A 27,170-nucleotide genomic window follows, 5' to 3' on the forward strand; every position below is an offset into this window, starting at 1 on the left:
TACTTATTAGTTAAAAATAAGTACTTATAAGCACCCTGGTTTGTCCCCTTATGTTTGCAAGATTAAATGTTCATGGACAAGAATATAAAGCAAAGCTATTTATACTCTGAATATTATCTCTGGCCTCCTGAAGTGATTGACTTTAGTCTCTGGGGTGGTTCTGATTCTAAATTGATAGGAGCAGTGTCTGTATAGTTTTCCATTAGATATAGCCTGCTCCAGTGTATTTTCTGAATCATCAAATAATTCATATACGATAATTTCCAAAACATTTGGTATATCTCTGTGAAGAAATATTGGGCTGGCCAAGAAGTTCGTTTAGGTTTTTCCATAAGATCTTCAAGTTAGGGTAAATCTAAAGGCCAAGAGCATATAGACTCATCATTCACATGGAAAGTATCTGTGATATTAAGCTGCTGCTGGAAGGATAAAATATTTTGAATAAATTTATATTTAATTTTTTCAATTGACCTAAACTAAGCTTTGTTAGCTCATTTTGAAGCTGATTGTCCAATGATTCTGAACATCATTTAACCCTTTCTTTTGAAAAACTTGGTCTGACATTTTTCTTTACCTCAAAAAAAAAAGACGTTAAAATTTTGTCTATAATTGTAAAAATAACACATGCTCATTTAAGTATATTTAAAAAATAGAAAAAGTAGAAAGAGGAAAAGTGTACAGATGTAGTATTATCACTCTCAAAGCAATGATTGTTAAGACTTTGGTTGTATCTGTAAAACACATACATCACAGTAGATATATTAAATAAATGTTAGCACAGCTTTTGGAGAAGGTTAGGTTTGAATTCTACTTCTGCTTGCTCCCCCCCCCCAATAGTCAGAATAGAATATTTATTTTCTTACTGTTTTAAAATATTTGCAATTTTCTTATTTAATTAAATTTTACATTGAGTTATAACTCAAAATTTTAGCCACAAATAGTGAAAAGTTCAGTCAATCCATTTTTTTTCTTTTTTCTTTTTTTTCTTTTGTGGTACGCGGGCCTTTCACTGCTGTGGCCTCTCCCGTTGTGGAGCACTGGCTCCGGACGCGCAGGCCCAGCGGCCATGGCTCACAGGCCCAGCCGCTCTGCGGCATGTGGGATCTTCTCGGACTGGGGCACGAACCCATGTCCCCTACATTGGCAGGCAGACTCTCAACCACTGCACCACCAGGGAAGCCCCAGTCAATCCATTTTTGTTTGTCTGCTTAGCACTGAACAAATTAAACTAATTTTTAAAATTGTTTCGACATTTTTAAACTGAATTCACTGAATCAATCAAGTACTTTTGCATCCCAGTTAGGTTATTTTATCTAAGGGTTTTAGAAGGTTGAATTATTAGGAATCAATTTCATTCATTCCTTCATAAAGTTATATATAAGAACTCACTGTGTGGGGAGCAATATAATATATGGTTTTTAATCTGTTAGATACTACTATGAGATGATTTATCAGCTGTATGGTTGTGTACAAGTTTCTTGACCTCCCTTCACTTTATCTCTCTATCTGTAAAATGTAATTAGTTACAATACCCTCTTTCACAGGGTGTTTTTTTGAGAATTAAATTGGATAATACATATAAAGTATGTAGCACAGTTTCTGACACATAGTAAGTGTTCAATAAAAGTTTTCTATTATGACCTTAGGTCTACCACTGTGGACAATACAGAGATATATGACCTGATCCCTACCCTTAAAAGCTTATTTTTAGTTGAAGAAGTAACACCCATCAAGATGCTAAAAATATTTTGATAATTAATAAATAATACAAGACAGAAATATCAATACATCTCAATACAAGAGATGCCAGAAAGTAGTATGTAAGTGCCAAATTAGTGGATACATTGAGCTTCAGTGGAGGTTCATGAAATAGATGAAATTTGAAATTTATAAATGAAGAGTAACATCTGAGTCAAAGATCCCCCCAAAATGTATAAGTGTAGAAAAAAGGGTGGTGTCAATGAATTACTCATCCAGACTGGCCTGCCTTTACTTAGGAGTGAATATCTTAGCCAGGCTTAAAAAAAATCTTATAAAAGAGCAATCCTGAAAATTGTTAACCACTAACTCCTTTATATGGGAAATCAATAAGATCCTATAAAATTTTTCCTTATGGACTTTGTACTGTTTATAAAATGCATCTTATTCTAGATCTCCTGTGTGTTTGTAGTACAGAAATTAATGTTTTCTAAAATACTCAGCACACAACTGCATGAATATAGTTCTCTTTTTATTTTCTTATTTGGTCTTGATTAATAACACTTCTTGGTTCCTGTATTATCACTTAATATTATTTATGGTTAAATTTATGAAAAATTACACTGTGTGCTTAGGAAGTCGCCTTACCAAAGGTAACTGGAGATTGTTGTAGAAATTATATTACTGGAAATAACTACCAAACGAAATCACCTGGATTGTGAATTCTTCTTTTTTTAATAAATTCTGAGATTATGCTGCTTTGTAATATAAGAAAAACTTCAATCTTTAAAAGCTGGCAAAAAATAACAAAAATTTATTTTATAAAAAGCATTTTTTGAACATCTGTATTGGAGAATAATTGCTTCACAATGGTGTGGTAGTTTCTTCTTTATAACAAAGTGAATCAGCTATACATATACATATATCCCCATATCTCTTCCCTCTTGCATCTCCCTCTCTCCCACCCTCCCTATCCCACCCCTCTAGATGGTCACAAAGCACCGAGCTGATCTCCCTGTTCTCTGAGGCTGCTTCCCACTAGCTATCTATTTTACTTTTGGTAGTGTATATATGTCCATGCCATTCTCTCACTTTGTCCCAGCTTACCCTTCCCCCTCCCCGTGTCCTCAAGTCCATCCTTTAGTGGGTCTGCATCTTTATTCCCATCCTGCCCTTAGGTTCTTCATGACCATCTTAAAAATATATATTTTAAAGAACTTCTTGTGTAGCTAGTTTAATTTCACTTTCTATGTCTATTTTATAGGGTATTCCTATCATACAATATGAGATGCATGGAAGTTATACAATTTAATAGTATCTATCTATCTATCTATCTATCTATGTGTCATCTAGATTCTTACTCTTAAGACAGTGGGGGAAACATTTGTATATAGAGAGTTTTTTTATCTGTGATCCTCAAACCATCCAACTTATTTGGACAGCTTAAAAAGCCAAAGTTGTATGAACACATGTGATATACCTTAAACCAATCTTGTCAAACATAGGTCTGCATGCTGGTTAATAACTAGGATTTTAGTAGGCCTTGATGAAATGAGAAAAAAAGAGGGACATATTAATTTTATATTTCAATGTATGATTTCTAGCTTCCTTTCTTTTGAAGGACTATCATTTATTCTGAGATTATGTCCTTTCAACTCCTTTTGGTGTTAAAATTGCCTTTCTAACTTCCAGGTCTGCCAAGATGGGAATCCTATTTCTCCCTAGTGCTTCCTCTTGCAAATAAATTCCCTAGTTGTAACAAAACAGAAAAAAGTTATAAGCAGACTCTGAATGATGGGAAGAGAGAGCGGACTGGCTAGGGACATGAGATTTTAGTAATGATGTAGTGGATTTCCTTTTGCCTCCCATATATCCTGAATGGGAAAGTGGAGAGGCCCTCAATTCAAAGTCACCGATGAGCACAGCTGAAGAAAAAAAACTGTTCCCCTTATCCAAAAGACTGGAAAAAGCATAGCCTAACAGAACAGAGAAAAAATACATAGTACACAACCTAATCCTGACAAATACTGATGGAAAATCTAGCATTCTATAACCCCCCACCTCAAATCAAGGCAGGCTGAATGGACCTTATCTGCCCACCTCCTCCTTCCTGTAGGAACAGGGTCTGGTGGTTTGTTTCCCCTGACTGGTTGTGGGCAAAGCAAGGATCTGATTTTCATCCCCAGCTTGGTGGAAGCAGGCTTCTCTCAGAATCCCCCACCAAATTAATTTTGGCAGGGTTGAGCAGAAAGCTGATCTTCCATCCACCACGTGGTGGCAGAAGGCAGTGCTTCCAACTCTCTTACCATGGTAGTCATGAGGGAATCCAGCAGGGAGCTCGGATGCCACACCAGCCAGCAACAACAAGACTTACAGAGGTGAGGCAGGCTAGTTGGCACTCTGCTTTCTCACTCACCCCTGTTTCAGCAGGGTACCAAAGGGAGATGAGTCTTCACCTACATTCAGCAACAATGAAAGTGAATAAAGTGGTTTTAAGAGGGACTAGTTGGCACTCCATTCCATGCACCCCACTCTGTCAGCAGAGCCTAGTTGGGAGCTAAACCTTCATTACCATCCAGCATTAACAAGGTGGATCAGGCTGCGAGATGTGGGCTAAGTGATATAATTCTTCCACTACTATTATTTCTGGTTTAGGCACAGGGACAGAGCTTACAACTCACACGTTTTCAATGAGATGGTGTGAGTCAGCACTACATATTTTTATGGGGTTGTAACAGTGGAGCATAGCAGGTAACAATTTCTAACCCCTCCCCAGATCTGTGTGCTACACCTAGTTAGGATGACTCCCTGCTAAAAAGATTAAACAAAATCCTAAGTCTCAAGACAAAATACCCAAAATGCCTAGGATACAATAGAGATCATTCATTTTATTAAGAACCAGGACAATCACAACTTGAACAAGAAAAGAAAGGCAAGAAATGTCAATACTTACATGACAGATGTTGGAATTATCTGACAAGGATTTTAATTCATCTTTCCAAAAAAGTGTTTTCTGTGAGCAATCAGGAACACATTTGAAACAAATGAAAAAAAAAGGAAATTTCAGCAAAGAAATAGAAGATATAAAAATACCAAAGGTAAATTATAAAAATAGAAAATAAGGTAACTGAATTTGAAAAAAATCACCAGATGGGATTAATGGTAGATTGGAAATGACAGAGCATAAAATCAGTGAATTTAAGGACAGATCAATAGAATTTACCCAATGTTAATAACAGAGAAAAAACAAAGTGAGAATAAAAAGAGTCTAGAGGACCTATGGGAATACAAAGAAAGAGGTAACAGTAATATCATCAGCATCAGAGAATGGAATAAAAATATTCAAAGAACAAATGGCAGAAAACTTCTTTAACTTAGCAAAAATCATAAACATAGAGACCCAAGAAGCTTAGAAAACCCTAAATAGGATAAACTCAAATAAATATATGCCAAGACACATCAGAATTAAATTCTGAAAGCCAAAGATAAAAATATATATATCTTGAAATCAACCCGAGAGAAATAATGCATTACCTATATGGAAACACAAATTCTATTGACAACAGATTTCTCATGTAAAGTCATGAAGGCCAGAAAGAAGTGACACAATGCTTCTCAAGTACTGAAATAAAAGAATTGTCAACTGTAAATTTTATATCTAGCAAAATATCCTTCAGGAATGAAAGGGAATTTAAAAACAAAATCAAGCAAAGAAAGAAAGAAACAAACAAAAAAAACTAAACCTACGACTACCTTATGATGCAGCAAATGCATTCTTCAGCGTTTATCTCAGATAAATGAAAGTGTTACACAAATGTTTATAGTAGCTTCATCTGTAGTAGCTCCAAACTGAAAACTACCAAAATATATTTCAATAGGTGAGTAGTTAAATAAACTGTGGTACATGGTACATCCATACTCAACAATAGATGGGGTTTCTCGTTGAACGCAGCTGCAGCTCTATAGGTTGCTGTTTTCTCCTTCAGTGGACCCGGGCCTGCGCTCCAGCAACCATGTCTAAGGGACCTGCAGTTGGCATTGATCTTGGCACCACCTATTCTTGTGTGGGTGTCTTCCAGCACAGAAATGTGTAAATAATTGCCAATGATCAGGGGAACAGAACTACACCAAGCTATGTCGCCTTTAATGATACCGAACGATTGATCGGTGATGCTGCAAAGAACCAAGTTGCAATGAATCCCACTAACACTTTGATAACAAACGCTTCATTGGACAAAAATTTAATGATGCTGTTGTCCAGTCTGATATGAAGCATTGGCCCTTCATCGTGGTGGTGAATGATGCAGGCAGGCCTGAAGTTCAAGTAGAATACAAGGGAGAGACAAAAAGTTTTTATCCAGAGGTGTCATCCATGGTTTTGACAAAGATGAAGGAAATAGCAGAAGCCTACCTTGGGAAGACTGTTACCGATGCTGTTGTTACAGTACTGGCTTACTTTAATGATTCTCAGTGTCAGGCTACCAAAGATGCTGGAACTATTGCTGGGCTCAGTGTACTTAGAATTATCAGTGAGCCAACTGCTGCTGCTATTGCCTATAGCTTAGACAAAAAGGTTGGAGCAGAAAGAAATGTGCTGATCTTTGATATATGTGGTGGCACTTTTGATGTGTCAATCCTCACTATTGAGGATGGAATCTTTGAGGTCAAATCTACAGCTGGAGATACCCACTTAGGTGGAGAAGACTTTGACAACCGGATGGTCAACCATTTTATTGCAGAATTCAAGTGCAAGCACAAGAAGGACATCAGTGAGAACAAGAGGACTGTCCATCGCCTTCATACTGCTTCTGAGCATGCTAAGTGCACTCTCTCTTCCAGCACCCAGGCCAGTATTAAGATTGATTCCCTCTATGAAGGAATTGACTTCTATACCTCAATTACCCATGCCCGATTTGAAGAACTGAATGCTGACCTGTTCAGTGGCACACTGGACCCTGTGGAGAAAGCCCTTCTGGATGCCAAACTAGACAAGTCTCAGATCCATGATATTGTCCTGGTGGGTGGTTCAACCCACATCCCCAAAATTCGGAAACTTCTACAGGACTTCTTCAGTGGGAAAGAACTTAATAAGAGCATCAACCCTGATGAAGCTTTTGCTTATGGTGCAGCTGTCCAGGCAGCCATTTTATCTGGAGACAAATCTGAAAATATTCAAGACTTGCTGCTGTTGGATGTCACTCCTCTTTCCCTTGGAATTGAAACTGCTGGTGGAGTCATGATTGTCCTCATCAAGCACAACACCACCATTCCCAGCAAGCAGATGCAGATCTTCACAACATACTCGGACAACCAGCCCGGTGTACTCATTCAGGTTTATGAAGGTGAGTGTGCCATGACCAAGGATAACAACCTGCTTGGCAAGTTTGAAATCACAGGCATACCTCTTGCCCCCCGTGGTGTTCCTCAGATTGAAGTCACTTTCGATATTGATGTCAATGGCATCCTCAATGTCTCTACTGTGGATAAGAGCACAGGAAAAGAGAACAAGATTACCATCACTAATGACAAGGGCCGTTTGAGCAAGGAAGACATTGAACGCATGGTTCAGGAAGCAGAGAAGTATAAAACTGAAGATGAGAAGCAGCGGAATAAGTTGTCTTCAAAGAATTCTCTTGAATCTTATGCTTTCAACATGAAAGCTACTGTTAAGGATGAGAAACTTCAAGGCAAGATTAATGATGAGGACAAACAGAAGATTCTTGATAAGTGTAATTAAATAATCAACTGGCTTGATAAGAACCAGACTACAGAGAAGGAAGAATTTGAACATCAGCAGAAGGAGCTGGAAAAAGTCTGCAACACCATCATTACTAAGCTGTACCAGACTGCAGGAGGCATGCCAGGAGGAATGTCAGGTGGAATGCCCAGGGGCTTCCCTGGTGGTGGAGCTCCTCTGTCTGGTGGTGCCTCCTCTGGGCCCACCATTGAAGAGGTTGATTAAGCCAGCCTAGCATAGGTTTAGCATTGCTCAACACAACATGGAAGGAGCCAAATTTGTAGCAATTTTTTGCTACATGGCAGTTTTATAGTTGAGCTGCTGTAGTAAACTGGGCATTCTTGATACTTGAACATGGAATGTGTGCACAGGGAAAGGAAATAACATTGCACTTTACAAGCACTGTATTGTAAGTGGAAAATGCAATGTCTTAAATAAAAATGTATTTAAAATTGGCAAAACAGAACAAAAACAATAGATGGGGACAAGCTATTGATACATACATGAACTTGACTGGATCTTAAAGACATTATGCTGTATGAAAGATCCCAGTGCCAATAGATTACATACTGTATCATTCAATTTATATAACATTTTCAACGTGCAAAAGTGTAGAGTTTGAGAACAGATTAGTGATTTCCTGTTGTTAGAGATGGGGAGGAGGGGTGGCTGCATTTATAAAAGGACAACAGTAGAAAAGATCCTTAAAGTGATAATACTGTTAATACTGTTAATATGGTGGTAGTTAAACAAAGTTACACTTGTGATAAAATTCCATAGAATTATACAAACAGAAATGAGAGCACATAAAACTCATGAGCTCTAAATAAAGTCAGTGGATTGTAACAATATTTGTTTCCTCATTTTGCTATTGCTTTATAGTTTTGCAAGATTTTATCATTAGGGGGGAATTGGTTATAGGGTATACAGCATCTTTCTGTAATTTGGGGAATACTTTCTATTAATCTATAATGATTTTTAAATAAAAAGATATTTTAAAGTGAGTGCCCATGACAAAAATTGCCTTTCCTTTATGAAATCATGGGAATAGTATTTTGTCGTTGGTGTTTTAAAATTCTATTTCCTTAGCAAAATAAAAAGTTGTCAACACTATGTTGGTCTATACAATGTAGTTTTTAAAATGCTGCAAATATTTAAAATCTAAAAGATCTGGAGTAATTGAAGTAAATTGTACTAGAGTGTGGCTTTTGGAAGAAAGTATGAATGGAAGAAAAAGGGAAAAGAAAGTAGGTAAACAGAAGTTTCCAGATTTTTTTTCTCTATCTCTTTGTTTCACTCTCTATTTTAAGAAAATATTAGTCACAGGGTCAAAAGTAATAAGATAAAAAAATTAGACCCACTTTCCACTTTGACGTATCCTAACTTGTGGCTATCTATAAAGTATCAAAATTGTGCTACTGTAAGTATGATTTCAAGGAATTCCAATCCAGGGATCACAGTAATGCTCTACTCATGGAGAGAACAAACTTGAATAGAACCAAAGATACATTTTTAGTTCTAAGTTTTCAGCAACTGATTTTCAGGGAGCATAAGAAAATTTGCTGGAAATGACATATTTGGATGTTTACCATCTTCATTTCTTCAATTATGTCATATTAAACAAAGATAACTGAAAGAACAGAAATAAAGCAAACATAGTGGGGACAAAATGGATAAAGGGAATATGACACATAACTTGGGTGACTTAGGAAGCTCATTTTCTTACAACTCACATATATTGGGTATTGTCAGTTCTTAACTGTTTTAAATTTTATTTATAAGTGAAACAGCATTTTTTAACAAGTTTATTAGCCATCTTGGTCTTTTATTCTGTGGATTTCCTCTCCATTGGTTTACCAATTTTTCTAATAGTTTTTTTTTTACATTTCTTATTTATTTAAATTAGCTCTTTGAAAATTAGTATAATAGCAATATTTCCCCCAGTTTTTTTTAATTTTGTTTATGTTGGGATTTTTTTCCATTGAGTTTTTAAATTTTTATATTGTCTAATTAATCAATTTAGTTTCTTCTGCTTCTGTATATATCATAATGCTTAGAAAAATCTTGTTTTCTTATAATTTTATGGGCTTTAAACTTTACATTTATAGCTTGAATCCACCAGTATTATTTCTTGGGTTAATTAGAAAAATAGGGGTCCAGATTTTTTTCCTTAGAAATGATCAACTCAGAAATTCCCAACTGATAATCCTTCAGGTGGTCACAGACATGATCTCATCAGCCTTGGGGGTGGCTAGGAAGGGTTATGGTCTGTCAGAACTCCTGGATCTCTTGCCTTCAACCATGATCAGACTCCTCTATACATTCAAATAAATATAATTTAATGTGACAAATAAATATAATTTAATGTATGTCATTACTTGAAAAATATTGGGAACCCCCAGGCTAGACTATCATCCCAAGACCACTGATTGACTAATTCAAACTTTTCTCACTGACTTTATTTACCATCTTTACCATATACTAAACACATATTTATATTTGACTACATTTCTGGATTCTACTGTGGTTTTTTTGTTTGTTTTTTTGTGTTTTTTTTGCGGTATGCGGGCCTCTCACTGTTGTGGTCTCTCCCGTTGTGGAGCACAGGCTCCGGACATGCAGGCTCAGCGGCCATGGCTCATGGGCCCAGCCGCTCCGTGGCATGTGGAATCTTCCCAGACCGGGGCATGAACCCCTGTCCCCTGCATCGGCTGACGGACTCTCAACCACTGCGCCACCAGGGAAGCCCTCTACTCTTTTTACATTGATATATTTCCTCCATCTATACAGCACTATTTTAATTATTTGGTAATTAGAGAAAGTTCTCCTTGTGGTGGCTATTAATTAAAAATATGTATTGAACATCTACCATGTACCAAGCACAGTGCTAGGTACTGGGGTATCAGCAGTTAAAAAAGATTCTCATGGAGCTTACATTTTGATGGGCGATGAGTATTAATAAGTGAAATATTTAGTATGTTAAGTGGTAGTGTTACAGAAGAAAAATAAAACAGGGAAATTATATAGTTATTCTTAGAGTAAAGAAGGATTGTAATTAAAATAGAGCAGTCAATGAAGAACTCAAGAAGGTGACATTTGAAGGAGATGAGAAGAGAGGGTTGAGATTATTAGTGAATGAGTGTTCCAGACAGAAAGAATAGCAACTGTAAAGGCCTAGAGGTGGGATTATGTCTGACATGGTTTAGGAAAAGCAAGGAGACTGATGTGACTGAAGTAGTGTGAGCAACAGGAAATAGTTGTAGGATTTTAGATCAGAAAACAGTAGGCTGGATTATGTAGGCCCTTTTATTGGCATTGGCTTTTTGAATGACATGACAAGCTCCTATAGGATTCAAGCAGAACCTAGAGAACTATGTAAAGACTGGTTCCAATGTCCACCACCGTAAAGACCTAGAATATTTTCTCTTGACTCCTGCTTATCCATGACTCTTCTGTGTGAAGTCACTCCTCTCTCCCTAGATTAACCAAGCTCTTGTTCCTGCCCCTATTCCCTTAAGGTGATTTCTTAAACAGGTATCCCTCATCCCTTTGTATCCATAGGGCATTGGTCCAAGGACCGTCTGTGAATACCAAAATGCGGGAATGCTCAAGTCCCATAATCGGCCCTCTGTATCCGAGGTTCTACATCTTCGGATTCAACCAACTGTGCCAGGTGTAGTCCTGTAGTATTTATTGAAAAAATCTGCATAAAATTGGACCCACACAGTTCAAACCCATGTTGTTCAAGGGTCAACTGTACTCTGATGTTGATAGTAGTTTATCTCACTAAAGAAGAGAGAGAACACACAAATATATAATCTCTGACCTCTGGCCATATGTACTTTAAAAAGGGCACTCTGTGCATGTGTATGTGTGTGTGTGTGTGCGTGCATGTGTGTGTGTGCATTTCTTTAGGGCCTATCCAAATGTGTAGGGCTAATTTGACTTATTGAGTAGCCCTATAATACTTTATAATTAGTCATTCTTTTTCCAGTATCTTCTTCCCTGCCAGTTTCACTTCTGGCAGCTTGTCTTCTTTGTTTTTAAATTGCTACCTAATATGATTTAGTTTATACAAAATTTTATCCCTGATAATTAGACCAGTAAGATTGTTACATCATTTTATTCTTGAACAAAGTTAAGTTAATATCCTCCTACTTGAATGTTATTTTAAATTTTCTTTGAATGTGAAATAAAATTCAAGTGTTTTCTTTCTTTCTCATCTTAAAGACCATTTAAATGTGTTTTCAGGTTTGCTTCTATGGTATTGTAGTTTAGGTAGTTTGATAAAGAAGTGGAGTAGGTAAAAGCATAGGATAAAATATTTTATATTTGTTTATATTACAGGTTCAACACAATCATCATTATCTATTTTAGAAGTATGACTGCAAAATCTTGCTATATACACAAGGAAGCCTGCATGCAAAATGATTTTTAATTTTCCAACTATGCCTATTGCTTTCACAGTCTTGTCTGTTTCCCTGCAAGCACCAGTGAGGTGACATAATTTGATTTATATTTCAGTGCTTCTTTTAACGTGGCTTATTTTGCTTGAATTTACACTTGCCTCAACAATCCCACAGAGTATAAAAAAAAGTATCTGCTCTCCCCACACATCGGTTAAATTGCCCAATTTCTTTAGCAATGTTATTAAGATATGTATATAATTTAAAATGTATTACATCCATACTTTTCTTTTGAGCAGAGGACTTTTTACATAAAGCCTTCCCTGAATAGTTGGCATTAAAGTGAACAGTGAGTGAAAATATAGGCTGCACATTCTTGCTGCTCCTGGCAGTATGTGACCTTTAATTTAAATTAAATTAGTCAATATATATGATAGCACTTGATGAATCATAAAACATTCCAAAAATGCCACCTAAATATTTAATTAAAATTTTTGACATCTGGCATCAGATTTCAGATGGAAATGAAATGCAGGATGATTTTAGGAAGCTCTATCTTAGGTAATTTGTAAAAAAGTACCAGAGTTCAACCTGATTAAATGTTTGACCAGTTTTCAGAAATTTAATTAACTATTTTAGTTATTGTTTTCAGTAACTATTTCTTTAGAGAATAACTCTAATACTCATCCACTTGTAAATTTATTTGAAATTTAGAAAAATTTGAACTTGCTGAAAATGTAACAGGAAGTTTACTGTGCATATAAATAATTATAAATATGAAAATAAATGATAAATTTCTAACTTAAATGTGTTCTAAATAATTATAGATATTCAATCCATAACAATTTTACAGTTAAATCAAAGTTAATAGTATTATGACCTTGAAACTAATTATTTGGTGGAGAAATAGTGGAGATTATCATGCCATTTGCTTCTTCTTTAGCAATGTATGGAGATATGTAGAGGTTACTTTAACAACGGAGGATAAAAACAAGTGCCATGTCTGTAGCTTGTCACAGGATGGTTCTCTCTCTCTCTCTCTTTTTTTCTTTTTTTTGCATCTCACTCCCTTTATTTTTTAACATCTTTATTGGAGTAAAATTGTTTTACAATGGTGTGTTAGTTTCTGCTGTGTAACAAAGTGAATCAGCTATATGTATACATATATTACCATATATCCTGCCTCTTGTGCCTCCCTCCCACCCTCCATATCCCACCCCTCTAGGTGGTCAGAAAGCACCAAGCTGACCTCCCGGTGCATTGCAGCCGCTTCCCACTAGCTATCTATTTCATATTTGGTAGTGTATATACGTCCATGCCACTCTCACACTTCGTCCCAGCTTACCCTTCCCCATTCCCGTGTCCTCAAGTCCATTCTCTACATCTGCCTCTTTATTTCTGTCCTGCCCCTAAGTTCTTCAGAACCTGTTTTTTTTTTTTAAGATTCCAAATAAATGTGTTAGCATATGGTATTTCCTTTTCTCTTTCTGACTTACTGCACTTTGTATGACAGACTCTAGGTCCATCCACCTCACTACAAATAACTCAATTTCATTTCATTTTATGGCTGAGTAATGTTCTTTTGTATATATGTGCCACATCTTCTTTATCCATTCAGCTGTCGATGGACACTTAGGTTGCTTCCATGTCTAGGCTATCATAAATAGAGCTGCAAAGAGCACTGTGGTATATAACTCTTCATGAATTACGGTTTTCTCAGGGTATATGCCCAGTAGTGGGATTGCTAGATCGTATGGTAATTCTATTTTTAGTTTTTTAAGGAACTTCCATGCTGGTCTCCATAGTAGCTGTATCAATTTACATTCCCACCAACAGGGCAAGAGGGTTCCCTTTTCTCTACACCCTCTTCAGCATTTATTGTTTGTAGGTTTTTTGATTATGGCCATTCTGACGCATGTGAGGAGATACCTCATTGTAGTTTTGATTTGCATTTCTCTAATGATTAGTGATGTCGATGACCCTTTCATGTGTTTGTTGGCAATCTGTGTATCTTCTTTGGAGAAATGTCTATTTAGGTCTTCTGCCCACTTTTGAATTGGGTTGTTTATTTTTTGATATTGAGCTGCATGAGCTCCTTGTAAACTTTGGCGATTAATCCTATGTCAGTTTCTTCATTTGCGAATATTTTCTCCCATTCTGAAGGTTGTCTTTTTGTCTTGTTTATGGTTTCCTTTGCTGTGCAAAAGATTTAGGTTTTGTTAGGTTCCATTTGTTTATTTTTGTTTTTATTTCCATTTCTCTAGGAGGTGGGTCAATAAGCATCTTGCAGTGATTTGTGTCATAGAATATTCTGCCTATGTTTTCCTCTAAGAGTTTTAGAGTGTCTGGATTTATATTTTGGTCTTTAGTCCATTTTGAGTTTATTTTTGTGTATGGAGTTAGGGAGTGTTCTAATTTCATTCTTTAATATGTAGCTGTCCAGTTTTCCCAGCACCACTTTTTGAAGAGGCTGTGTTTTCTGCATTGTATATTTTTGCATCCTTTATCAAACATAAGGTGACCATATGTGCATGGGTTTACCTCTGGGCTCTCTATCCTGTTCTACTGATCTACATTTTGGTTTTTGTGCCAGTACCATACTGTTGTGATTACTGTAGCTTTGTAGCATAGTCTGGAGTCCAGGAGCCTGATTCCTCCAGCTCCGTTTTTCATTCTTAAGATTGCTTTGGCTATTCAGGGTCCTTTGTGTTTCCATACAAATTGTGAATTTTTTTGTTCTAGTTCTGTGAAAAATGCCATTGGTAGTTTGATAGGGATTGCACTGAATGTATAGATTGCCTTGGGCAGTATAGTCATTTTCACAATGTTCATTCTTCCAATCCAAGAGCATGGTATATCTCTCCTTCTGTTGTATATCTCAACATTAATTACTTTCATGAGTGTCTTATGGATCTGTGCATAAAGGTCTTTTGTTTCCTTAGGTAGCTTTATTCCCAGGTATGTTATTGTTTTTTGTCACAATGGTAAATGGGAGTGTTTCCTTATTTATCTTTCAGATTTTTCATCATTAGTGTATAGGAATGCAAGACATTGTGTATCATGTTACTTTACCAAATTCATTGATTAGCTCTGGTAGATTTGTGGTAGCACCTTTAGGATTTTCTATGTATAGTATCATGTCATCTCAAACATTAACAGCTTTACTTCTTTGCTGACTTGAGTTCATTTTATTTACTTTTCTTCTCTGACTCCTGTGGCTAAAACTTACAAAACGATGTTAAATAATAGTGGTGAGAGTTGGCAACCTTGTCTTGTTCCTGATCTTAGTGGAAATGGTTTCAGTTTTTCACCACTGAAAACTACGTTGGCTTTGGGTTTGTCATATATAGCCATTATTATGTTGAAGTAAGTTCCCTCTATGCCTACTTTCTGGAGGGTTTTTTTATCATAAATGGGTGTTGAATTTTGTAGAAAGTTTTCTGCATCTATTGAGATGATCATATGGTTTTACTCCTTCAATTTATTAATATGGTTTATCACATTGACTGAATTGCGTATATTGAAGAATCCTTGCATTCCTGGGATAAACACCATTTGATCATGTTGTATGATGCTTTTAATGTGCTGTTGGATTCTGTTTACTGGTATTTTATTGAGGGTTTTTGCATCTATATACATCAGTGTTATTGGCCTGTAGTTTCCTTTTTTTTGTGGCAACTCTGTCTGGTTTTGATATCAGAGGGGTGGTGGCCTCGTAGAATGTGTTTGGGAGTGTTCCACCCTCTACTCTATTTTGGAAGAGTTTGAGAAGTGTAGGTGTTAGCTCTTCTCTAAATGTTTGATAGAATTCACCTGTGAAGCCATATGTTCCTGGGCTTTTGTTTGTTGGAAGATTTTTAATCACAGTTTCAATTTCAGTGCTTGTGATTACTCTGTTTATATTTTCTATTTCTTGCTGGTACAGTCTCAGAACATTGTGCTTTTCTAAGAATTTGTCCATTTCTTTCAGGTTTTCCATTTTACTGGCATATGGCTGCTCATAGTAATCTCTCATGGTGCTTTGTATTTCTGCAGTGTCAGTTCTTACTTCTCCTTTTTCATTTCTAACTGTATTCTTTTAAGTCTCCTCCCTTTTCTTCTGGATGAGTCTGGTTAACAGTTGATCTATTTTGTTTATCTTCTCAAAGAAACAGCTTTTATTTTTATTGATCTTTGCTATTGTTTCCTTCATTTCTTTTTCATTTCTGATCTGATCTTTATGATGTTTTTCATTCTGCTAACTTTGGGTTTCTTGTTTTGTATTGTTCTTCTTTCTCTAATTGCTTTAGGAATAAGGTTAGGTTACATATTAGAGATATTCTTTGTTTCTTGAGATGGGAGTGTATTGCTTTATACTTCCATTTTACAACTGCTTTTGCTGCATCCCATAGGCTTTGGGACGTCATGGTTTCATTGTCATTTGTTTCTAGGTATTTTTTTAACATATTTATTAGAATATAATTGCTTTACAATGGTGTGTTAGTTTCTGTTTTATAACAAAGTGAACCAGTTATACATATATATATACATATATATCTCCATAACTCTTCCCTATTGCATCTCCTTCCCTCACACACTTCTTATTCCACCCCTTTAGGTGGTCACAAAGCACTGAGCTCAGCTTCCTGTGCTATGTGGTTGCTTTCCACTAGATATATATTTTATGTTTGATAGTGTATATATGTCCATGCCACTCTCTCACTTTGTCCCAGCTTACCCTTCCCCTCCCTGCATCCTCGAGTCCATTCTCTAGTAGGTCTGCATCTTTATTCCCATCTTGCCTCTAGGTACTTTTGACCACTTTTTATTGTTTATTTTAGATTTCATATATATGTGTTAGAATAGGGTATTTCTTTTTCTTTTTCTGACTTACTTCACCCTGTAGGACAGATTCTAGGTCCATCCACCTCACTAAAAATAACTCAGTTTCGCTCCATTTAATGGTGAGCAATATTCTATCGTATATATGTGCCACATCTTCTTTATCCATTCATCTGTTGGTAGACACGTAGCTTGCTTCCATGTCCTGGCTATTGTAAATAGAGCTGCAATGAACATTTTGGTACATGACTCTCTTTGAAGTATGTTTTTCACAGGGTATATGCAAAGTAGTGGGATTGCTGCGTCTTATGGTAGTTATATTTTTAGTTTGTTATGGAACCTCCATACTGTTCTCCATAATGGTGATATCAACTTACATTCCCACCAATAGTGCAAGAGGGTTCCCTATTCTCCACACCCACTCCAGCATTTATTGTTTGTTGATTTTTTGATCATGGCCATTCTGACCGGTGTGATATGGTATCTCATTGTAGTTTTGATTTGCGTTTCTCTAATAGTTAATGATGTTGAGCATACTTTCATGTGTTTGTTGGCAGTCTGTATATCTTCTTTGGAGAAATGTCTATTTATGCCTTCTGCCCATTTTTGGATTGGGCTCTTTGTTTTTTTTGATACTGACCTGCATGAGTTGCTTATATGTTTTGCAGACTAATCCTTTTCCTGTTGCTTCATCTACAAATATTTTTTCCCATTCTGAGGGTTGTCTTTTGGTCTTGTTTATGGTTTCTTTTGCTGTGCAAAAGCTTTTAAGTTTCATTAGGTCCCATCTGTTTTTTTTGTTTATATTTCCATTTCTCTAGCAGGTAGTTCAAAAAGGATCTTGCTGTGATTTATGTCACAGAGTGTTCTGACTAGGTTTTCCTCTAAGAGTTTGATGGTGTCTGGCCTTAAATTTAGGTCTTTAATCCATTTAGAATTTATCTTTGTGTATGGTGTTAAGGAGTGTTCTGTTTTCATTCTTTTACATGTAGCTGTCCAGTTTTCCCAGCACCACTTATTGAAGAGGCTGTCTTATCTCCACTGTATATTCTTGCCTCCTTTATCAAAGATAAGTTGACCATATGTGCATGGGTTTATCTCTGGGCTTTCTATCCTGTTACATGGATCTATATTTCTGTTTCTGTGCCAGTACCATACTGTCTTGATTACTGTAGCTATGAAGTATAGCCTGAAGTCAGGGAGCCTGATTCCTCCAGCTCCATTTTTCTTTCTCGAGATTGCTTTTGCTATTCGGGGTCTTTTCTGTTTCCATAAAAATTGTGAAACTTTTTCTTCTAGTTCTGTGAAAAATGCCAGTGGTAATTTGACAGGGATTTCATTGAATCTGTAGATTCCTTTGGGTAGTACAGTCACTGTCACTATGTTCATTCTTCCAATCCAAGAACAGTGTGTATCTCTCCATCTACTTATATCATCTTTAATTTCTTTCATCAGTGTCATAATTTTCTTCATACAGGTCTTTTGTCTCCTTAGGTATGTTTATTCCCAGATATTTTATTCTTTTTGTTGCAATAGTAAATGGGTGTGTTTACTTAATTTCCATTTCGATTTTTCATTATTAGTGTACAGGAATGCAGGAGATTTCTGTGCATTAATTTTGTATCCTTCTACTTTACCAAATTCATTGATTAGCTCTAGTAGTTTTCTGGTAGTGTCTTCAGGATTCTCTACATATAGTACCATGTCATCTGCAAACAGTGACAGCTTTACTTCTTCTTTTCCAATTTGGATTCCTTTTATTTATTTTTCTTCTATGATTGCTGTGGCTAAAACTTCCATAACTATGTTGAATAATAGTGGTGAGAGTGGGCAAACTTGTCTTGTTCCTGATCTTATTGGAAATGGTTTAAGTTTTTCACGATGGAGGACGATGTTGGCTGTGGGTTTGTCATATATGACCTTTATTATGTTGAGGAAAGTTCCCTCTATGCCTACTTTTGGAGAGTTTTTAAAATAAATGGGTGTTGAATTTTGTCAAAAGTTTCTCTGCATCTATTGAGACGATTGTATGGTTTTTCTCCCTCAACTTTTTAATATGGTGTATCACGTTGATTGATTTGTGGATATTGAAGAATCTTTGCATTCCTGGGATAAACCCCATTTGATCAGAGTGTATGATCCTTTTAATGTGCTGTTGAATATTCTGTTTGCTAGTATTTTGTTGAGAATTTTTGCATCTATGTTCATCAGAGATATTGGCCTGTGGTTTTCTTTGTGACATCTTTGTCTGGTTTTTATTATCAGAGTCATGGTGGCCTCATAGAATGTGTTTGGGAGTGTTCCTCCCTCTGCTATATTTTTGAAGAGTTTGTGAAGGATAGGTGTTAGCTCTTCCCTAATGTTTTATAGAATTCACTTGTGAAGCCATCTGGTCCTGGGCTTTTTTCTGTTGGAAGATTTTTAATCACAGTGTCAATTTCAGTCCTTGTGATTGGTCTGTTCATATTTTCTATTTCTTCCTGGTTCAGTATCGAAGGTTGTGCATTTCTAAGAATTTGTCCATTTCTTTTAGGTTGTCCATTTTATTGGCATATATTTCCTTGTTGTAATCTCTCATGATCCTTTCTTTTCTGCAGTGTAGGTGGTTACTTCTCCTTTTTCATTTCTAATTCTATTGATTTGTGTCCCCTCCCTTTTTTTCTTGATGAGTCTGGCTAATGGTTAATCAATTTTGTTTATCTTCTCAAAGAATGAGGTTTTAGTTTTATTTGTCTTTGCTATCGTTTCCTTCATTTCTTTTCCATTTATTTCTGAACTGATCTTTATGATTTCTTTCCTTCAGGTAACTTTTCTTTTTAATTCTTTCTCTAACTGCTTTAGGTGTAAGTTTAGCTTGTTTATTTGCAATGTTTCTTGTTTCTTAAGGTAGGATTTTATTGCTATAAACTTCCCTCTTAGAACTGCTTTTGCTGCATCACATATGTTTTGCATCATCGTAATTTCATTGTCATTTGTTTCTAGGTATGTATTGATTTCGTCTTTGATTTATTCTGTGATCTCTTGGTTACTAAGTAATGTGTTGTTTAGCCTCCATGTGTTTGTATTTCTTACAGATATTGTTCCTGTAATTGATATCTAGTCTCATAACATTGTGGTCGGAAAAGATACTTAATACAGTTTCAGTTTTCTTATATTTACCAAGGTTTCATTTGTGACACAAGATATGATCTATATTGGAGAATATTCCATGAGCACTTGAGAAAAATGTGTATTCTGTTGTTTTTGGATGGAATGTCCTATAAATATCAGTTAAGTCCATCTTGTTTAACGTATCATTTAAAGCTTGTTTTTCCTTGTTTATTTTCATTTTGATGTGTTGTCAGTTGGTGAAAGTGGGGTGTTAAATCCCCTACTATGATTGTGTTACTGTCGATTTTGCCTTTTATGGCTGTTAGTGTTTGCCTTATATATTGAGGTGCTCCTATGTTGGGTTCATAAATACTTACAGTTTTTATATGTTTTTCTTGGATTGATACCTTGATCATTATGTAGTGTCCTTCCTTGTCTCTTGTAATACTCTTAGTTTAAAGTCTATTTTGTCTGCTATGAGAATTGCTACTCCAGCTTTCTTTTGGTTTCCATTTACATGGAATTTCTTTTGCCATCCCTCACTTTCAGTCTGTATGTGTCCCTAGGCCTGAAGTCGGTCTCTTGTAGACAGCATATATATGGGTCTTGTTTTTGTATCTATTCAGCCAGTCTATGTCTTTTGGTTGGAGCATTTAATCCGTTTGCATTTAATGTAATAATCGCTATGTATGTTCCTATTACCATTTTCTTAATTATTTTGAGTTTATTATTGCAGGTGTTTTCCTTCTCTTATGTTTCCTGCCTAGAGAAGTTCCTTTATCATTTGCTGTAAAGCTGCTTTCTCTTACCTTTTGTTTGTCTTCAAAGGTTTTAATTTCTCCATGAAATCTGAATGAGATCTTGTCAGGGTAGAGTAATCTTGGTTGTAGGTTTTTCTCCTTCATCACTTTAAATATGTCCTGTCATTCTCTTCTAGCTTGTAGAGTTTCTGCTGAAAGATCAGCTGTTAACCTTATGGGGATTCCCTTGTGTGTTATTTGTTGTTTTTCCCTTGCTGCTTTTAATATTTGTTCTTTGTATTTAATTTTTGATTGATTAATATGTGTCTTGGTGTGTTACTCCTTGGATTTATCCTGTATGGGACTCTCTGTGCTTCCTGGACTTGATTAACTATTTCCTTTCCCATGTTAGGGAAGTTTTCAATGGTAATCTCATCAAATATTTTCTCAGTCCATTTCTTTTTCTCTTCTTCTTCTGGGAACCCTGTAATTCGAATGTTGATGTGTTTAATGTTGTCCCAGAGGTCTCTGAGACTGTTCTTAATTATTTTCATTCTTTTTTCTGCTCTACAGTAGTTAGTTCCACTATTTTATCTTCCAGGTCACTTAATCCATTCTTCTGCCTCAGTTATTCTGCTATTGAGCCCTTCTAGAGCATTTTTAATTTCATTTATTATTTTGTTCATCAGTGCTTGTTTGCTCTTTAGTTCTTTTAGGTCCTTGTTAAATGTTTCTTTTACTTTCTTCATTCTATTTCCAAGATTTTGGATCATTTTTACTGTCATTACTCTGGATTATTTTTCAGGCAGACTGCCTATTTCCTCTACATTTGTTAGGTCTTGTGGGTTTTTGCCTTGCTCCTTCATCAGCTGTGTGTTTCTCTGTCTTCTTATTTTGCTTAACTTTCTGTGTTTGGTGTCTCCTTTTTGCAGGCTGCAAGTTCGTAGTTTCCGTTGTTTTTGGTGTCTGTCCCCAGTGGCTAAGGTTGGTTCAGTGGGTTTTGTAGGCTTCCTGGTGGAGGTGACTAGTTGCTGTGTTCTGGTGGATGAGGCTGGATCCTGTTTCTGGTGGGCAGGTCCACGTCTGGCAGTGCATTTTGTGGTGTCTGTGGCCTTACTATGATTTTAGGCAGCCTCTGTGCTAATGGATGTTGTAGTGTTCCTGTCTTGCTTGTGGTTTGGCATATGGTGTCCTGCACTGTAGCTTGCTGGTCATTGATTGGAGCTGAGTCCTGGCGTTGAGATGGAGATCTTTGGGAAATTTTGCCCTTTTATATTACATGGAGATGGGAGGTCTCTTGTGGACCAGTGTCCTGAACTTTGCTCTACCACCTCAGTGGCACAGCCCTGATGCCTGGCTGGAGTACCAAGAGCCTCTCCTCCACATTGCTCAGAATAAAAGGAAAAAAAAATAAAGAATGAAAGAAGAAGATAAAACAAAATAAAGTAAAATAAAATAAAGTTATTAAAATAAAAATAATTATTAAGAAAAAAGAATTTTAAGGAAAAAAAGGAAAAAAGAAACAAATGGTCAAACAGAACCCTAGGATAAATGGTAAAAGCAAAGCTATACAGACAAAATCTCCCACAGAAGCATACGTACACACTCACAAAAAGAGAAAAAGGGAAACAAATTTATATATATTGTTGCTCCCAATGTCCACCTCCTCAATTTGGGATGTTCATTGTCTATTCAGGTATTCCACAGATGCAGGATACATCAAATTGATTGTGGAGATATAATCTGCTGCTCCTGAGGCTGCTGGGAGAAATTTCCCTTTCTCTTCTTTGTTCCCACAGCTGCCTGGATTCAGCTTTGGATTTGAACCTACCTCTGCATGTAGGTCACCTGAGGCTGGCTTTTCTTCACTCATACAGGATGGAGTTAAAGGAGCAGCTGATTCAGGCGCTCTGGCTCACTCAGGTCGGGGGAGAGAGGGGTATGGATGTTGGGTGAGCCTGTAGTGGCAGAGGCTGGCGTGATGTTGCACCAGCCTGAGGAGTGCCCTGCCTACTCCTGGGGAAGATTTCCCTGGATCACGGGACCCTTGCAGTAGCGGGCTGCACAGGCTCCCAGGAGGGGAGGTGTGGATAGTGACCTGTGCTTGCACACAGGTTTCTTGGTGGCTGGAGCAGCAGCCTTAGCATCATATGCCCATCTCTGGGTTTCACGCCGATAGCCCCAGCTTGCACCCATCTCTGGAGCTCCTTTAAGCAGCGCTCTTAATCCCCTCTCCTCATTCACCAGGAAACAAAGAGGCAAGAAAACGTCTCTTGCCTCTTTGGCAGCTCTAGACTTTCCCGGACTCCCTCCCAGCTAGCTGTGGTGCACTAGTTCCTTCAGGCTGTGTTCACACAGCCAACCCCAGTCCTCTCCCTGGGATCTGACTTCTGAAGCCCAACCTCCAGCTCCCATCCCCCGCCCACCTTGCTATGAGAAGAAGACAAGCAGACAAGCTTCTCAGGCTGGTGAGTGCTGGTCGGCAGCGATCCTCTGTGCAGGAATCTCTCCGCTATGCCCTCTGCACTCCTGTTGCTGTGCTCTCCTCCGTGGCCCTGATGCTATCCCCTCCACCACCTGCAGTCTCCACCTGTGAAGAGCCTTCCTAGTGTGTGGAAACCTTTCCTCCTTCACAGCTCCCTCCCACTGGTACATGTCCCATCCCTATTCTTTTGTCTCTGTTTTTTATTGTTTCTTTTGCCCTACCCAGGTACGTGGGAAGTTTATTGCCTTTTGGGAGGTCTGAGGTCATCTTCCAGCTTTCAGTAGGTGTTCTGTAGGGGTTGTTCCACATGTAGATGTATTTCTGATGTATTTGTGGCAAGGAAAGTGATCTCCTTGTCTTACTCTTCTGCCATCTTGAAGCTCCTCCCTAGGTATTTTTTTTTTTTATTTCTTCAGTGATCTCTAGGTTATTAAGTCATGTATTGTTTAACCTTCATGTCCTTATATTTTTTACAGATTATTTTCCTGTGATTGAAACCTAGTCTCATAGTGTTGTGGTTGGAAAAGATACTTGACAAAATTTCAATTTTCTTAAATTTACCAAGGCTTGATTTGTGACCCAAGATATGATCTATCCTGGAGAATGTTCCATGAGCACCTGAGAGGAAAGTATATTCCTTTGTTTTTGAATGGAATGTCCAATAAATATCAGTTAAGTCCATCTTGTTTAATGTATCATTTAAAGCTTGTGTTTCTTTATTTATTTTCATTTTGGATTATCTGTCCATTGGTGAAAGTGGGGTGTTAACATCCCTTATTATGATTGTGTTACTGTTGATTTCCCCTTTTATGGCTGTTAGCATTTGCCTTGTTTACTGAGGTGCTCCTATATTGGGTGCAAAATTATTTACATTTGTCATATCTTCTTGGATTGATCTCTTGATCATTATGTAGTGTCCTTCTTTTTCTCTTGTAATAGTTTTGTTTTAAAGTCTATTCTGTCTGATATTAGAATTGCTACTCCAGCTTTCTTTTGATTTCCATTTGCATGGAGAATTTTTTTCCACCCTATCACTTTCAGTCTGTATGTGTCCGTAGGTTTGAAATGGGTCTCTTGTAGACAGCATATGTATAGGTCTTATTTTTGTATCCATTAAGCCAGTCTATGTATTTTGTTTGGGGCATTTAATCCATTTACATTTAAGGTAGTTATTGATACATATGTTCCTATTACCATTTTCTAAATTGTTTTGGGTTCGTTATTGTAATTCTTTTCCTTCTCTTGTGTTTCCTGCCTAGAGAAGTTACTTTAGCATTTGTTGTAAAGGTGGTTCAGTGGTGTTAAATTCTCTTAGCTTTTGCTTGTCTGTGAAGGTTTTAATTTTACTGTCAAAACTGAATGAGATCCTTGCTGGGCAGAGTAATCTTGGTTGTAGGTTTTTCCATTTCATCATTTTAAATATATCCTGCCACTCCCTTGTGGCTTGCAGAGTTTCTGCTGAAAGATCAGCTGTTTACCTTATGGGGATTCCCTTGTATTTTATTTGTTGTTTTTCCACTGTTGCTTTTAATATTTTTTCTTTGTATTTAATTTTTGATAGTTAGATTAATATGTGTCTTGGCATGTTTCTCCTTGGATTTATCTTGTATGGGACTCTCTGTGCTTCCTGGACTTGATTGACTATTTCCTTTCCTGTGTTAGGGAAGTTTTCAACTATAATCTATTCAAATATTTTCTCAGTCCCTTTCCTTTTCTGTTTTTCTTCTGGGACCCCCATAATTCGAATGTTGGTGCATTTCATTTTGTCTCAGAAGTCTCTGAGCCTGCCCTCAATTCTTTTTATTCTTGTTTTCTTTATTCCACTCTGCAGTAGTTATTTCCACTATTTTAGCTTTCAGGTCACTTATCCATTCTTCTGCCTCAGTTATTCTGCTTTTGATTCCTTCTAGAGAATTTTTAATTTCAATTATTGTGTTGTTCATCAATGTTTGTTTGCTCTTTAGTTCGTCTAGTTTCTTGTTAAACGTTTGTTGTATTTTCTCCATTCTATTTCCAAGATTTTGGATCATCTTTATTGTCATTACTCTGAATACTTTTTCAGGTAGAGTGCCTATTTCCTCTTCATTTGTTTGGTCTGGTGGGTTTTTGCCTTTCTCCTTCATCTGCTGTGTGTTTTTCTGTATTCTCAATTTGCTTAACTTACTGTGTGTTAGGCTCTCCTTTTTGAAGACTGCATGTTCATTGTTCCCATTATTTCTTTTTTTTTGTCTTCCCCCAGTTGCTACGTTTGGTTCAGTGGGTTGTGTAGGCTTCCTGGTGGAGAGGACTGGTGCCTGTGTTCTTTTGGATGAAGCTGGATCTTGCATTTCTGGTTGGCAAGACCGCATCTCGTGGTGTGTTTTGGGGTGTCTGTGACCTTATCATGATTTTAGGAAGCCTCTCTGCTAATGCGTGGGGTTGTTTTCCTGTCTTGATAGTTGTTTGGCATAGGGTGTCCAGCACTGTAGCTTGCTGGTAATTGAGTGGAGCTGGGTTTTAGCATTGAGATTGAGATCTTTGGAGATCTCTTGCCATTTGATATTGCATGGAGCCAGGAGGTCTGTTGTGAACCAATGTCCTGAACTCAGCTCTCCCACCTCAGAGGCACAGGCATGACACCTGACTGGAGCACCAAGACCCTGTCAGCCACATGGCTCAGAAGAAAAGGGAGAAATAATGAAAGAAAGAAAGAAAGAAAGAAAGAAAGAAAGAAAGAAAGAAAGAATAAAGTAAAATAAAATAAAGTTATTAAAATAAAAAATAAAGAAATTATTAAAGATAATTTTTTTAAAAAATTAAAAAGAAATAAAGAAAGAAGAGAGAAATCAAACCAAAAAACAAATCCACCAATGATAACAAACACTAAAAACTATATTAAAAAACAAATTTAAAAAACAGACAGGCAGAGCCCTAGGACAAATGGTAGAAGCAAAGCTACACAGACAATATCACACAAAAAAGCATACACATACACAGTCACAAAAAAGAGAAAAAGGAAAATATATATATATACATATATATAAATATAAAAAAGAGGAAGAGAGCAACCAAATCAATAAACAAATCTACCAATGATAATAAAGTCTAAATACTAAACTAATATAAACATAAAACCAGAAACTAATTAGGTGCAATAAGCAAACCCCAAGGCTACAGTTGCTCCCAAAGTCTACTGCCTCAATTTTGGGATGATTCTTTATCTATTTAGGTATTCCACAAATGCAGGATACATCAAGTTGATTGTGGAGATATGCTCCACTGTTCCTAAGGCTGCTGGGAGAAATTTCCCTTTCTGTAATTTGTTTGCACAGCTCCTTGTTTTCAGCTTTGTATTTGCCCCCTCCTCTGTGTGTAGCTTGCCTGAGGGTGTCTGTTCCCCACACATATAGGAGGTGGTTAAAGGAGCAGCTGATTAGGGGGCTCTGGCTCCTTCAGGCCTGGGGGAGGGGTAAGGAATGCAACACAAGCCTCTGGCAGCAGAGGCCAGCATGACGTTCCAACAGCCTGAGGCACACTGTGTGTTCTCCCAGGGAAGTTGTCCCTGGATCACGTGACCCTGGCAGTGGCAGCCTGCACAGGCTCCTGGAAGGGGTGGTGTGGATAGTTACCTGTGCTTGCACACAGGTTTCTTGGTGGCAGCAGCAGCAGCCTTAGCATTTCATGCCTGTCTCTGGTGTTCACGCTGACAGCTTGGATCATGCCCATCTCTGGAGCTCGTTTAGGCAGTGCTCTGAATCCCTTCTCCTCATGCACCCCAAAACAATGGTCTCTTGCCTCTTAGGCAGGTCCAGACATTTCCCGGACTTCCTCCCGGCTAGCTGTGGTGCACTAGCCCCCTTCACGCTGTGTTCATGCAGCCAACACCAGTCCTCTCCCTGGGATCTGATCTCTGAAGCCGGAGCCTCAGCTCCCATCCCCCACCCGCCCCGGCAGGTGAGCAGACAAACCTCGCAGGCTGGTGAGTGCTGTGTGGCACCGATCCTCTGTGCAGGAATCTCTCCGCTTTGCCCTCTGCACCCCTATTTCTGTGTTCTCCTCTGTGGTTCTGAAGCTCTCCCCCCTGCCCACCCCCCATCTCCTCCAGTGAAGGGGCTTCCTAGTGTGTGGAAACTTTTCCTCCTTCATAGCTCCCTCCCAGAGATGCAGGTCCTGCCCCTATTCTTTTGTCTGCTTTTTTCTTTTTTCTTTTGCCT

General features: G+C 37.4%; 1 pseudogene; it reads left to right on the forward strand.

Moving 5' to 3' along the window:
- The first annotated feature begins 5,659 nt into the window (after positions 1-5,659).
- Positions 5,660-7,660, forward strand: LOC109549501 (heat shock cognate 71 kDa protein pseudogene; annotated as a pseudogene).
- Positions 7,661-27,170: the final 19,510 nt, after the last annotated feature.

Source organism: Tursiops truncatus, chromosome X (assembly GCF_011762595.2).
Source record: "Tursiops truncatus isolate mTurTru1 chromosome X, mTurTru1.mat.Y, whole genome shotgun sequence".
NCBI lineage: Eukaryota > Metazoa > Chordata > Mammalia > Artiodactyla > Delphinidae > Tursiops > Tursiops truncatus.